Consider the following 13,732-nt stretch of genomic DNA (forward strand, 5'->3'; position numbering starts at 1 on the left):
GCTGAATGATAATTATGATGGTGGCTGGTGATGATGATGATGATGATTATGATAATGATGATGATGATGATGATGATGATGATGATGATGATGATGATGATGATGATGATGCTGATGATGATGATGATGATGATGATGATGATGATGATGATGATGATGATATGATGATGATGATGATGATGATGATGATGATGTATGATGATATGATGATGATGATGATGATGATGATGATGATGATGATGATGATGATGATGATGATGATGATGATATGATGATGATGATGATGATGATGATGATGATGATGATGATGATGATGATGATGATGATGATGACGACGATGATGATGATGATGGTGGTGGTGATGTTGATAATATTCTCCGTTTTGGAAGGTCAATGATATGCAATGTGGCTTATTTAACCTGCTTTCGCAGTTCGTCCCTGTAAACCCCTTGGCACAGTTACACCGATATCCGGCTATCGTTCCGAACAGGTTGCTCCATTCTTGCAGGGATTGGACGAACATTCCAGAATTTCTGAAACATGTTCATCAAAGAAATGTAAAAAAGTATTAAATATTTGTTTTTACTCTTACAAAAGAAGTATAAAATAGTTTCTTTTAGTATTTTACCACACAGTGTGTTATTGATATCTTAACATGCCCTGACAGTACCTTAACTATGCAAGAGTCTAACATTCAATTTATACAAAAATGTATATAGCTGCAACCTTAGCGCAAAAAGTGATTTGATTTTAAACATGGCAAAATATATTCCGGCATAATATTAAGATCTACGCTGTGATGCATCTATATATTTAATATTTATAAGTTTATTTAGTTATTTTCTAATCGAAATTCTTCTTTTGACAGATAACCTTACATAACATTTTGTCCCTTTTTGTACAAATAATCACTGAGATTCAACAAGTAAAAACAGGTAACAAAAACATTATTCCGTAGAACAACGGTAAGTATATACCTGTTTCACATCGTGACCCCGTATAACCCACAGAACACACGCACGTGACGAAACCAACGTGTAATTGGCACGTGGCCCCATTCAGGCATTGTTTGGTGTAACAATTTTCTGAAACTTTAAAATATTAAAAGAGTTTCACTGATTAAGAATCATGGAAATTAGACGATCATACGATCTTGAGTTGAACTCAACTCAAACACGACTATCTCTCGGTCATATGACCTTCCCGATTAAGCCACATGGTCGTCTCATCAATGTTGTTATAAACCATTTTTCTTCCTTATGTTTACGTTACCAAATTACAATCAAATAACCTGTTTTATATGTTTGCAGATACAGAAAACAAAGAAAGAGATCAATTAAACGAATTTAAGTACAATGGCCTTACATTTGTTGATGTTATAACTATTGTTATTTTATTATTCACTATATAAATTATTTTAAAAACGCAATGAATCGTTTACGTCCAGTGATTTGGCAAAATGGAAACTGTACTTACAAATAGAACTGCATCGAAAGAATGCAAACAGGTGTACGTAGAAGGACGCAACAGTGGGACCACATTGTTCGGTTAGACATGTCTCGCTGATGTTTGAGGCCCTATTGTAGCACATTTTATATGGTGCTTTATAGTCTATACTATATAATGCACATGCTAATTGATTGTGTATATGATCAAAATCGCCTGTTGAATTGCGATTTGCATGAATCAAAATGGTTTTAAATCAAAAATCAAATCGACGTAGCTTGTTTCCAATGCACAATGATAATTTTTTAATTTTCAATAAAAACATTTAAATTGGTAATCACATACATTGCGTATATTTTATAGTTAAACAAGCACATACTACGTATGAGTCTGAATCAGTTAAATAATGATAGTAAAAGAATACTCAGTTCACAGAAAAATTTCTCTTACTGTCCGATTCAAGTATAGTGCAATCTTTTTGATAAGTCTGATTCTTTGCTGATTTGCATCAATAAATTTTTCTTTTAAAACGAATATACCTTTTTTCTAATAACATTTTCTTTTGATAAACATATTTTTTAATCAATGAATAGCCGTATGGCCACACCTAAAATGTATGACATTTTAAATTATAATACAATACAATCAGCCTTGTTTTCAGTGTTTAAGCTGTTACCTACATGAAGGGTGAAGTTCGCATAAAATTTCTACACCTGTTGACACTGAGCCATAATATCCAATACTTTTAAAGCAAGTACAATCACTTCCGAATATGAACATCAGAAAAAAATAACGTCCGTTATACATTTCGAAATGTGAAATCGTCTGTTTGTGACTTTCGTTATTGATCAAAATATTCGTACCGCCATAGGCAGTTAGAAATCTCGTATCTCAAGCGGATTAAAGTAAGTTCCAAAATCGATTTCTTGTACAGGTACGAAAACGCCTTGCAACTTTGAGTCAACCAATCAGAGATTAGCTTTCGGCGAGTAGTATTATCTTGGACACTAACACACTTAACATACATTATGTGTAAAATATGTACACAAATTAGAGAACAAAACAACTACACAAAACGATATGAATTATAAATAACATAACAACATTAATGACATAATTAGTATTGAAAGAGTACTTTATATCACAACAAGTTTTTGCATGATGGATTAACGCGATGCACTTAGATGGGCCATAATAAAATTGCCCTGTTGGAAGTGTGCCAACTTCATACGATCTGATTTAAGTATTTTTAAAAAGTCATTCTTCAGGAAACGCATTTTAGTGTAAAACCTTTCACTTTATGTCGGTTTGAAACACATTTCAACTGACATTAAGCACCGGACAGCTGTCGATAAATGCTTTAGTTGACTAATCAAGGGTTCATATTTTATTGGTAAACAAAAAACAACAACAACAATAAGAGCAAACGCCTAAATTGTAAAGAAAACCCATATACTTCATGAAAGTTGTGGTTCATCATTCATAACATAACGACTAAATATTGATTGGCTAATTTTTATTACACAGAAACCAGAAACCGATAGGCGCGTACCTAAGACGGCTGGACATGCGGTCTCCAACTCTGGCACCAGTGGCAGGGTCGTGGTCGAGTTGACCTTTACATTGATAAGGGTCTTACTCCAGTGCTCATAGGTCTTTGGGCATGCTATCTTTTTAGCAAATCCGCAGTCGTAGACGCTGTTAAAAAATGATATGTCATTTTAATACTGTTGGTAAATATATGTCACGCCATGCGTTTGAGCTGCTAAAATAGTCGCGCAATTAAAATTGCTAATCTAAAAAGCCATTTATTTTGTAGTATTATTTTTTTATATTTTATAAGGAGAGGGCGTTGAGAGAATATTGCAATTTGATTGTGTATTATACCCATTAAAAACATTGTTTTGCAAACAAGATTGTTGATCATGGTGACGTATTGTTCACAAAATAAAACTTTCAAATTACATTAAATGGTAAACACCTATAGTTGACATGAACCAATCAGAACTCAGATAATAATATAACAGTTCGAGCTAATATACTTATATGTTCTACCTGTTGTTTGTTGTTCGCGAATATGCATGTTTAATAACGCGTATAATGCAGAGAGTTGACACCGGTTCTTAAACGGATCAAATAATAAAATACAAAGTAAAGAACAGAAAAAAATAGTGCGTAAACAAATTGAGACTGAATCTAGCAACTTCAAACATAAGGTCTTTCTGACGTGTAAAATGGTAACTACATGTATTCAGTATATTAATGCGTAAATTTATTAACTTGACATGAGATTATAATACTATAACAATGTTAGTCCCAACAAAAGAAAACTGCTGAATCTTTAGATACCAAATATAAGAGTCGGATACCCCTGTCCGCGTCTTTTAAGTTTCATTGGCAATTTGTACTGGTAATAAAAATGTCAATGACTATGAAAAAGGTTTTGAGGCAAATTCAACATATAAGCATTACAATCAATGAGCCGAAGAAATATTGTAATGCAAATATATACTTACCCACAAAACATTTCATAAAATCCATGTAGGCCAAGAGAATCAGTGGAGTACTTATTTGCAAAAGTAGTGAGGATGTTGGAACAGTTTTGAAAAGTCTGGCAGGAGTCACCTGTGGTCAAGTAAGTTTTTATATATTATATAACAGTCGTAACAACAACAACAACACAATCACCATCAATATAAATAAAATAAATAATAATAATAATGATGATGATGATGCAATTGCTAGATAAAAAACATAACAAAGCTAAACGTATTGAGATTGCTATAAACCATTTCCTGTTGTTAATTATTTAAAGGCTATGACAAATGGTTCGCTAAAAGGATGCAGAATATCACATAATGATCATGACCGCAAGTATCTAGTATATTGGCAACACAACAATTTGTCGCTCCGTTGCTTGTGGTTGAATACTTTAAAATCATGATCAGAGTCTGGTTTTTTTTTAATAAACTGGTAACCAAACCTATATTTATACGACGAATGTTATATTACAATAATGAGAAAAAACGTAGAACATAAAACTTAAATACATATATTGGGAATATACGTGACTGCCCTACCTAGATAATATTCGCACATCCGGTCAAGGTCAAAATTAACGAATTCGAAGGTCTCGTTGAACGTTGTATACACAGACAAGGAGGAAAAAGAGCAGTTGCTTCGATGAAACTGCAGACACTCGAACACCTGACGGTTCGTTGAGCTAAACAGGGATGAGTCGGGAGAAAATATTGAGGCATACTTTAAAACTTATGTCGCCGTGGTGAAATGCATATGGTGTCCGCCTAGCAACCGGGACGTCGCGGGTTCGATCCCAACTGTGGGGGCGTTCTTAAGACTAAACTAAACCACCGCCTCTTAAAAAAAACACAAACAATACAATACAACAAGAACAATAACAAATAGACAAATACAAAGTTGTAGTATACCTTGTTTATTAGCCAACCTGTTATGGGGATTTAATCAGTTCAATACACGGGCTTCTGTTGTTTACTGAACTGAAAATATTTTATTACTGCCAACATGGCTTATTCATGTTACCGATACATTTTTCATTCAAAATTAACCACTTTGTTTATCACCTAGAAATATTTGTACAATTTTGTAGTTTCATAAACATTAAAACACACACATTTAATAAAAGCATGCTACTTAGGCACAATAAACCAGTTCAATAATATATTAAGCTTCATTTAAACTCTTCGAAACACCAGACTAAACGTAATAAAATCCAGAATATTTCTTGTTCTTTTGTGTGAATGTTATACACATATGCTAATTAATAACAAATAAATAGTAAAAGTAAATTGGGAAAATAAATCAACTTTAACATTTGATTTCCCAGTCTTGCAGTTTGTAACAGTAAAAATAACAGTTATCACCACTATAAAATTTGTTTCATCACTATTTGGATTAAATTGGTAGGACATCGTGGCATGGCAGTCTGACAACAATTATCCTTCTAAAGTGTTTCATATTAAACCAAATCAGATGTTCTGTTGAATGAAACTGTGGAATGTTAAAACGGATAATTATTATGTAATGGTGTTTTCGTAAAAAATTGTCCCATGCACATTTTTATTGTCTGGTCAAAAATATACTGAGTACAAAATGTAACTAGAAATGACGCGGAAGAGGCCGACGCGTATCCCCACGCCGCATGTTTGACCCAGGAGCGCCCCAGGGTTGGTAATGGGGCCATGCATAGTTGAGATTGACCGTATTGTAATAAGAGATGTTCAGTATCAATTTGAAGTATAGCGGTGTAGAAATGAAAAAGTTAATGTAAAATAGCCTAAAATAAAGTGAAAATGCTCTGATCCGGCACCACCCCAACCCCAATAACGTTTGACCCAGGAGTCAGATCAAAATTCCAAACAGTGCACTTTCGCACATATGCTCATAGCTACCATGTGTGTTAGTTTTAAGATTCTAGTGCTAATAATGTAGGAGGAGATAGTGGACAGGACGGACGGACAAACTGCGGAGATAACAAAATAATCCTCACTCTTTCTCCGAAAAGCGTGGGGATAATTATCGGGTGTAGTAAAACGGGCGACATCAGGAAATGTGTGATTTATGTACATCATTTACAAAATGAAAAATTATACATAAATAATTGTCCTAACATGTTGGAGATAATAACAATTAGTATCAATATGCAGACTGAAATTCCACATAGGCAGAGTATTAACATCCCTTTACCGTTTGATCAACTCTGAACCGTTTACGTTAATTAGTACCCATTTCTTTTAGTAAATTCGTGTAATGAAAAAAGGTACGAGTTAACCAAAGCTGGTTAATCTCGAACACAAATAGTGATATCTTACAAAGTATATTTACTGAGCATTCATAGCTTCTGTCAATCTTCCTTCGGACGTTTTCAAGTTCACTCGATTTTAAGCGAAAATTACGTGAATCAATTCTATTTTTAGCGTTCTGACAACGAGCATTTTTTTTATAAAATGTTTATTTACCCTATTAGCTATTTTTGTTAGGAACGGGATAAAAACCGTTGAATGCTGTCGCAGAGATGAATTCCATAAAGGTATTCAATTGTTAACATGTCAGGTAAAGTGTTAGCGCAGGCCAAAATTACAGTACATATATTCCGTGTTCGATCATTTCTTCACCTTAATTTGACATTTTAATCCTGTTAATTTTAAAAACATATTTTACGGACCTTAACGGGTGTGTGAGAAACTCAGAAAACCGATGAAAAAATGGTTACTTTACGCAAGTATTGTAGACAAGACCAGGGTTTGTGACTCAGTTTTGGCAAATGAAAATAAAGTAAATAATTACAAATTTTAAGAAACATACTTGTGCACAACACCAGAACGAATACTGCAAAATACCGACATTTCATGCATACCGCAGTCTATCGGTATATAGGTTAATTACCCCATCCTTGGTATCGGGGAGCTTATTATACAAAAACATATCGCAAGATTGCCTCTATGACGTAATATTTCAGGATGGCCAAAAAGTTAATTAAAAAACGAATAATTTGCATTGACCATGTATATTTAGTTCAGCTGCATTTATGTAAAATATATGTTTTAACGTTAAGTACCACATGAATACATACGAACAGTATAACAAATAATTTTAAAATGAAAATATGGGATACATTTTTACAGTACTTACTTGCAGATTTCTTCAGGAAATCGTGGGCTGTTATTCCATTCTATAAATTGATTAGCGCAGGTGCTAGTAAAATTAGGAAGGTCAAGGCAGGTCTGGCCAGAGGTTCCTTCAAATATAAAGATGTTAAATAACTAATATCCAAAAGTGATTACGGTAAATATCATTCACCATATATGTACGGTGCTTCTATCAGAGAAGTCTGAAACATCAAATACAGATTGATTGTCGTCTTATATTATCGGCTAAATAACTAAATCAGCATAGTGAATTCGAGGTGTATTGCTCCCAGTTCAAATCATCGTCGATTACCAAGGTTGCTATGCTTTTACACTCTATTTTCAGTGTATACGTAATGAATAAACACATGGTTTCCCAAGACGACTTGACTGTTCTTTGCCAACTCCCGTTAACAACTCACTGACCTTTCTTTGCCCCTTCCGCCCACTGATTTTTATTTGCATTCCATCATCGCAGCCCTACTTACCAATAAATCTGTTGTTTACCCCCTGCTGCCCTTTAATGTTCTATGCTTTCTTCTACTGTCACTTGATTATTATTTGATGTCACTTATTACCCCTTGTTATTTCGTAGTTAAACTACTGCCAATCGACCTACTGTGTCGCTTCCCCCCTATCTTCGGTTTCATGCACCGAATATGTACTTGTCTTTGCTTCCATACAGCCCGTTACTTTCCCCTTTCTGCCCCTACACGTTTCCTTCTTCTCATTACGGCCCATTAATTTATTTGATTCTCACTACTTTCCCTTCTGCTCATTTTCTTCTCCCTTCCCCCTGACCCTTGAATTGCTTTCCCTCGACTAGTGCTCATTAGATTAATTCCTTCCCATACTGGTCCTTTAATTTCTTTTACTTTTAGCCTCTTCTTCTGACCATTGTTGTCATTCCTTCCCCTACTTCCTCTTTATATTTCTTTGCGTCCCTTACTGTGCATTGTTGTCATTCCTTCCCCTACATCCCCTTTATATTTATTTGCGTCCCTTACTGTACATTGTTGCAATTCCTTCCCCTATTGCCCCTTTGTATTACTTTGTGTCCCTTACTGCATATTGTTGTCATTCCTTTCCCTATTGCCCCTTTGTATTTCTTTGCGCCCCTTACAGTACATTGTTGTCATTCCTTCCCCTACTGCCCTTTTATATTTCTTTGCGTCCCTTACTGTACATTGTTGCAATTCCTTTCCCTATTGCACCTTTTGTATTACTTTGCGTCCCTTACTGCACATTGTTGTGATTCCTTCCCCTATTGCCCCTTTGTATTACTTTGCGCCCCTTACTACACATTGTTGTCATTCCTTCCCCTATTGCCCCTTTGTATTACTTTGCGTCCCTTACAGTACATTGTTGTCATTCCTTCCCCTACAGCCCCTTTATATTTCTTTGCATTCCTTACTGTACATTGTTGCAATTCCTTCCCCTATTGCCCCTTTGAATTACTTTGCGTCCCTTACTGCATATTGTTGTCATTCCTTCCCCTACTGCCCCTTTGTATTACTTTGCGTCCCTAACTACATATTCTTGTCATTCCTTCCCCTATTGCCCCTTTGTATTACTTTGCGTCCCTAACTACATATTCTTGTCATTCCTTCCCCTATTGCCCCTTTGTATGTCTTTGCGTCCCTTACAGTAAATTGTTGTCATTCCTTCCCCTACAGCCCCTTTATATTTTTTGCGTCCCTTACTGTACATTGTTGCAATTCCTTCCCCTATTGCCCCTTTGTATTACTTTGCGTCCCTTACTGCACATTGTTGTCATTCCTTCCCCTACTGTCCCTTTATATTTCTTTGCGTCCCTTACTGCGCATTGATGTCATTCCTTCCCCTTCTTTCCCTTTATATTTCTTTGCGCCCCTTACTACACATTGTTTTCATTCCTTCCCTTATTGCCCATTGGTATTACTTTGCGTCCCTTACTGCACATTGATGTCATTCCTTCGCCTACTCCCCCATTACATTTCTTTGCCGCCCTTACTGCACATTGATGTCATTCCACCCCCTACAGCCCCTTTACACTACGTCTAGCGCGATTTCTGCCTAAAACACAGCCCCACAGTGGACAATTTTTCGTCAGCCTGGACAATCAACATGGTCTGAGGGTGGGTCCATCGTGATGATAGTGGGTGAGCATCGCGGACGTTATCGGGCTATCGATCTAACGGTGGACCACGGCGATTGCGGTGGTTCGCGGTGATTACAGGTAAATGTATAGTTGTATAAACATGTTACATGTACATGTAATTGGATACTAGACTATGTTAGTGATTTTCTGTTTCTATTAGTACATATATTGATTCGAATATACATTCGAGACTTCGGCAGTAAGTATTCAATTCAGTGATATTTTAACGAAAACAAATAATGTGTTATATTGGCGATGTATATGCCCGTTTTATTCAGTAACAAGTTCATTTTGTCAAACACTTTTAAGAAAAACGTTATTGAAGGAATATTGTGATAAACATTGGTACATTTAATATCACAATATTAAGATTTTCGTTCACGTTTTTTTTAAACATTCATCGAAATCAGTTCATCATGTTGGCGAGTTACCAATTGTTTACATATGTTTTTTTATTATGATACATATTTAAAAATATTAAGATTGTGATTAATCATGTACAGTTTTCGGTTTAAGTATTTATAACAATATTATAATTCATTAGATAATTCAAAAATATACATGTACACTGCCAAAGTTGTGAACACTTTTGCATTATCACTGAAATGAATATTTACTGCCGATGGCTCGTATTTGCATATGTATTCTAAGCAAAACATGTCACAATAGAAACAGGACATCACTTAAATAGTACGATATCAAATTACATGCAATATCTTTTATTCAAATTGGTGGCGAGCTATATAGGTACACGAAATAGCAAGCATTTTCGAAATGCTTACAAAACCAATCTGTATATAAAAACAATACATGAAATTTCAAGCAGAAACAATTGAAACAAAACATGAAGCATGAAACGCACTCTATTTTCATTCTCGATGTAAGACAAGTCAATTGATTTTGTGAAGAGGGTAAAAAAAACATAAAAGAATTGGACAAATAAGTATCTTAATATGAAGTATTCATATTTAAAAAAAATATATCTAAATGTACAATTTTGTTAACGTGAACCTGTAATAACTTACAAATTACCGATGCCGCGGTGGTCTACCGTGAGATTTATTGCCCAATAACGCCCGCGCTCGAGTTCTTATCGACATTTTTGACCGAGCCTGTCACCGCGCTTTGCCACGGCGACATCACTGCGTTCAACGGAGTCCCACGGTGTATCGCGATGACGAAAGTAGTTGCCGCGCTAGGCTGAATCTAGGTGATGCGTTGCGGACGGCAGAAATCGCGCAAGACGTAGTGTATATTTCTATGCGTCTCTTACTGCACATTGTTGTAATTCCTTCCTCTACTGCCCCTCTATTTTTTTATTGCGTCTCTTATTACTGCACATTGTTGTCACTCCTTCCCCTACTGCCCCTTTATATTTCTTTGCGCCCCTTACTGTGTATTGTTGTAATTCCTTCCCCTGCTGTCCCTTTATATTTCTTTGCATCACTTACTGCACATTGTTTTCATTACTTTCCCTACTGGCCATTCAATTTCTTTGATTCCCCTTTGATAAATTGGTTTTATTCCTTTTCCCACTGGCCCTTCAACTTGTTTGTTTACCCTACTGCACATGTATTTTTTTTGCTTCCATGCACATTGTTTTTATTCCTTCCCCTACTGGCCCTTCAATTTCTTTGCTTCCTCTACTGCACATATTTGCATCCCCAACTGCACACATATTTCTTTGCTTCCACTACTGGACATTGATTTATTTGCTCCTTTTAGTGTACATTGTGTTCTTTGCTTCACCTACTGGCCATTGAATGTCTGTGCTTCCCCTACTGTCAATTGATTTCAAGGCTTCCACGACTGTCGATTTTTCTTTGCTCCCCTTATTGCCTATTGATTACTTTGATTTACCAACTGCCACTTTCATCTCTTTGCACTCGAACTGAACACTGACTCGTTTTTTCTATCGTATTACGACTTTTCTCTTCCTCTACTTCACCTTAAGCATTCATAGGTCTGACTGCTGCCTTTATGACATTGCTTTGCTTTCCCCGACTATCCATTGGCTTCAAATTGCTTTTTTGTACTGTCCTTTTACTTTTTGACGTTTCGTTCCTCTCCACTACTATTACTTAGCATCTCTATTCCTACAAACCATTGACTGTACCTTTGCCCACCTCCCCCGTTCTCCTCGTGACTTTTCCTTCCTCTCACTCATTGCTGTTCAATACAGCTGCATCTTGATATTTCATTTCTCCCACCTACTATCCTTTTACTTTCTTTTTTCATCACTGCTACACTCTTCGATGTTCAATATATATGCATCCTTGCGTTTGCTTGCTACTGTACAATGGATTCTCTATGCTTCACCTGCTGCACATCTGGGCTGCTAAATACAGCTGCATCCTAACTTTTCTTTCAACCCACCTACTTACCTTATACTTTTCTTCGCTTTCTTGTGTGACACATATTCCTTTTCAAAATAGTTATGTGGGATTTCCTTTGCAATTTATTAAACATGACCAGATAATTGAGAAAGCTTCCATTTCCTTATTGCAATGATCAGTTCAATAAGACCTTTTTCCTCGCATGTTTTAATAAGATGATACAACGAGCCCCCGAAGCGCTTAATCTACAGTGCATCAAACTATGTTGACTAGACAAATGATTAACCGAATTCAACGGGACATCAAGCGTGCAATACAATCATGATATCGCTTCTTTTCATATAATGACATACCCTGTTTGCGCCTCAATAAGATTCGATCGAGAGAATAACATAACAAACACAGGTCAACGATGCGTGAAATAATTATTAATTCTATTTACAAGTTTATGTAGTTATCTGTAAAGCAACGCGTTGGCGATTTTAAATGCTCAAACTGATGTTTTAAAGCTATATTTACAAGTAATTATCTAGCAAACTCAATTATGTTAAATATACCGTTCAACTGTGCGTACATGTTGAATACGCATTAACACCTATGGCTATTTAATAATACAACAGCAGCAGGTTACTCCTTCGCAATTTTGATCTTCGAAGCAAAATGTTCAGGTTTGCATTACTATAACGTCTAATCGTCTTTGAGTTCACACAAACCGCATACACGGGTACAAATTGTTTCTAATTAGTAAATTTAAAATATATTGTCTGATAAATATAGTAAATTATGTTTCATAATAGAGTCACTTTTCTTCTCAGATATACACTTAAGGCAAAAACATGCAAGTCATATTTAAAAAAAACCTTAAAATTTACCTGCAAAATGGATTCCAACGACAAGCGCGACATAAAAGCATTCCCAACGCATTTCAAGAAGTAATCAGAAAAATCACTTCACATAATATTTATTCATTTTAGTTCACGTTCTCTGTATTTTAATTTGTTGAATGTTGTTTTAGGCGTGGTTCTTAACAAAAAATTAATATTCTAATCTGAAAGATGTAAGTAATAAATCCGTTGACACTTTTCTCACACCCAATACGATATGAATACTTTTGAATACGTTTGAATGAAAGAAGAAATTTCACTGCAATGGCTATACACACTAACAACTTCCGTAATATTGCAACCAATTGAAATCTTCGAGTCAATGACTCCTCTCTTTTAAAGCTTTCAATGGTCCATAAGTCTGCCCTTTAGGGTGGAGTTCGACTACATGCATAGATAAGATATACGTCACTGAATTGAATCATTAAGCATGAACACGTACGCATATATTTTTCTTTTTAACTTTTCATAATTTGATTAACTTGCACAATTTATGAAGCCATGAATGTTTACCCCATGTTTATGATTTTGTTGTTCGCCACGCGTATTTGGTCACGTTTATCGTGTAAATAAGTTTACTCGTTTCGGTTGATTATGATCGGAGTGAAATTCGAGATTGGTTAAGGAGTAGGCTGAGTATTCAAGGGGAACAGATTTGTACAGAGCGTTTACATCTTAACCCATTTATGCCTACTGGACTCTCCCATCCTTCTAAATTGGATCAATTTATTTTCAAAATTAGGGATGTCTAGGATATTTATTTGTATATTAGAATATTACTTACAGAAATTCCTTTAAGCAAACAGCGCAGACCCTGATGAGACGCCGCGTCATGCGGCGTCTCATCTGGGTCTACGCTGTTTGCAAAGGCCTTTCTTCTAGACGCTAGGCATATATGGGTTAATGTAGTTGCATTAGTGTTTACAATGTATGCATAGTATATGAAGTCATTTATTCATGTGGCCATTTAAACGTATTCATACATTTTAATGGAGACTGTATGTAGAAGACATAACCATACACCAAATCAAGGTTAATAAAAATTATTAATTACATGTACTCGTATAGCATATTTACGATATTACACTTATCAACGGTTTGAAAAGTGTTCATTATGTTGTTATAGATGACCTAAATCAATATCACTCGGTTTTTTATTTATTTTATTGATTTGTCTTATTTCGGAAGAATCCTAACAGCGTTTTGAGTCCGACGTCGGTTGAATTCAGGTACACCGTTAAACTAGTAACGCCAAGAGAT

At 35.5% G+C, this 13,732-nt stretch overlaps 1 long non-coding RNA gene across 1 annotated transcript; it reads right to left on the minus strand.

The window, feature by feature from the left end:
* Positions 1-451: 451 nt before the first annotated feature.
* Positions 452-1,580, minus strand: LOC127853308 (uncharacterized). Its single transcript, XR_008036560.1, has 3 exons — positions 1,477-1,580; positions 978-1,091; positions 452-533 (listed from the first exon to the last, which is right to left on the minus strand). It is a non-coding gene; the product is annotated as an uncharacterized LOC127853308 (long non-coding RNA).
* Between the last annotated feature and the right edge of the window lie 12,152 nt (positions 1,581-13,732).

The sequence above is a fragment of the Dreissena polymorpha genome, chromosome 12 (genome assembly GCF_020536995.1).
Source record: "Dreissena polymorpha isolate Duluth1 chromosome 12, UMN_Dpol_1.0, whole genome shotgun sequence".
In the NCBI taxonomy this organism is placed as follows: domain Eukaryota; kingdom Metazoa; phylum Mollusca; class Bivalvia; order Myida; family Dreissenidae; genus Dreissena; species Dreissena polymorpha.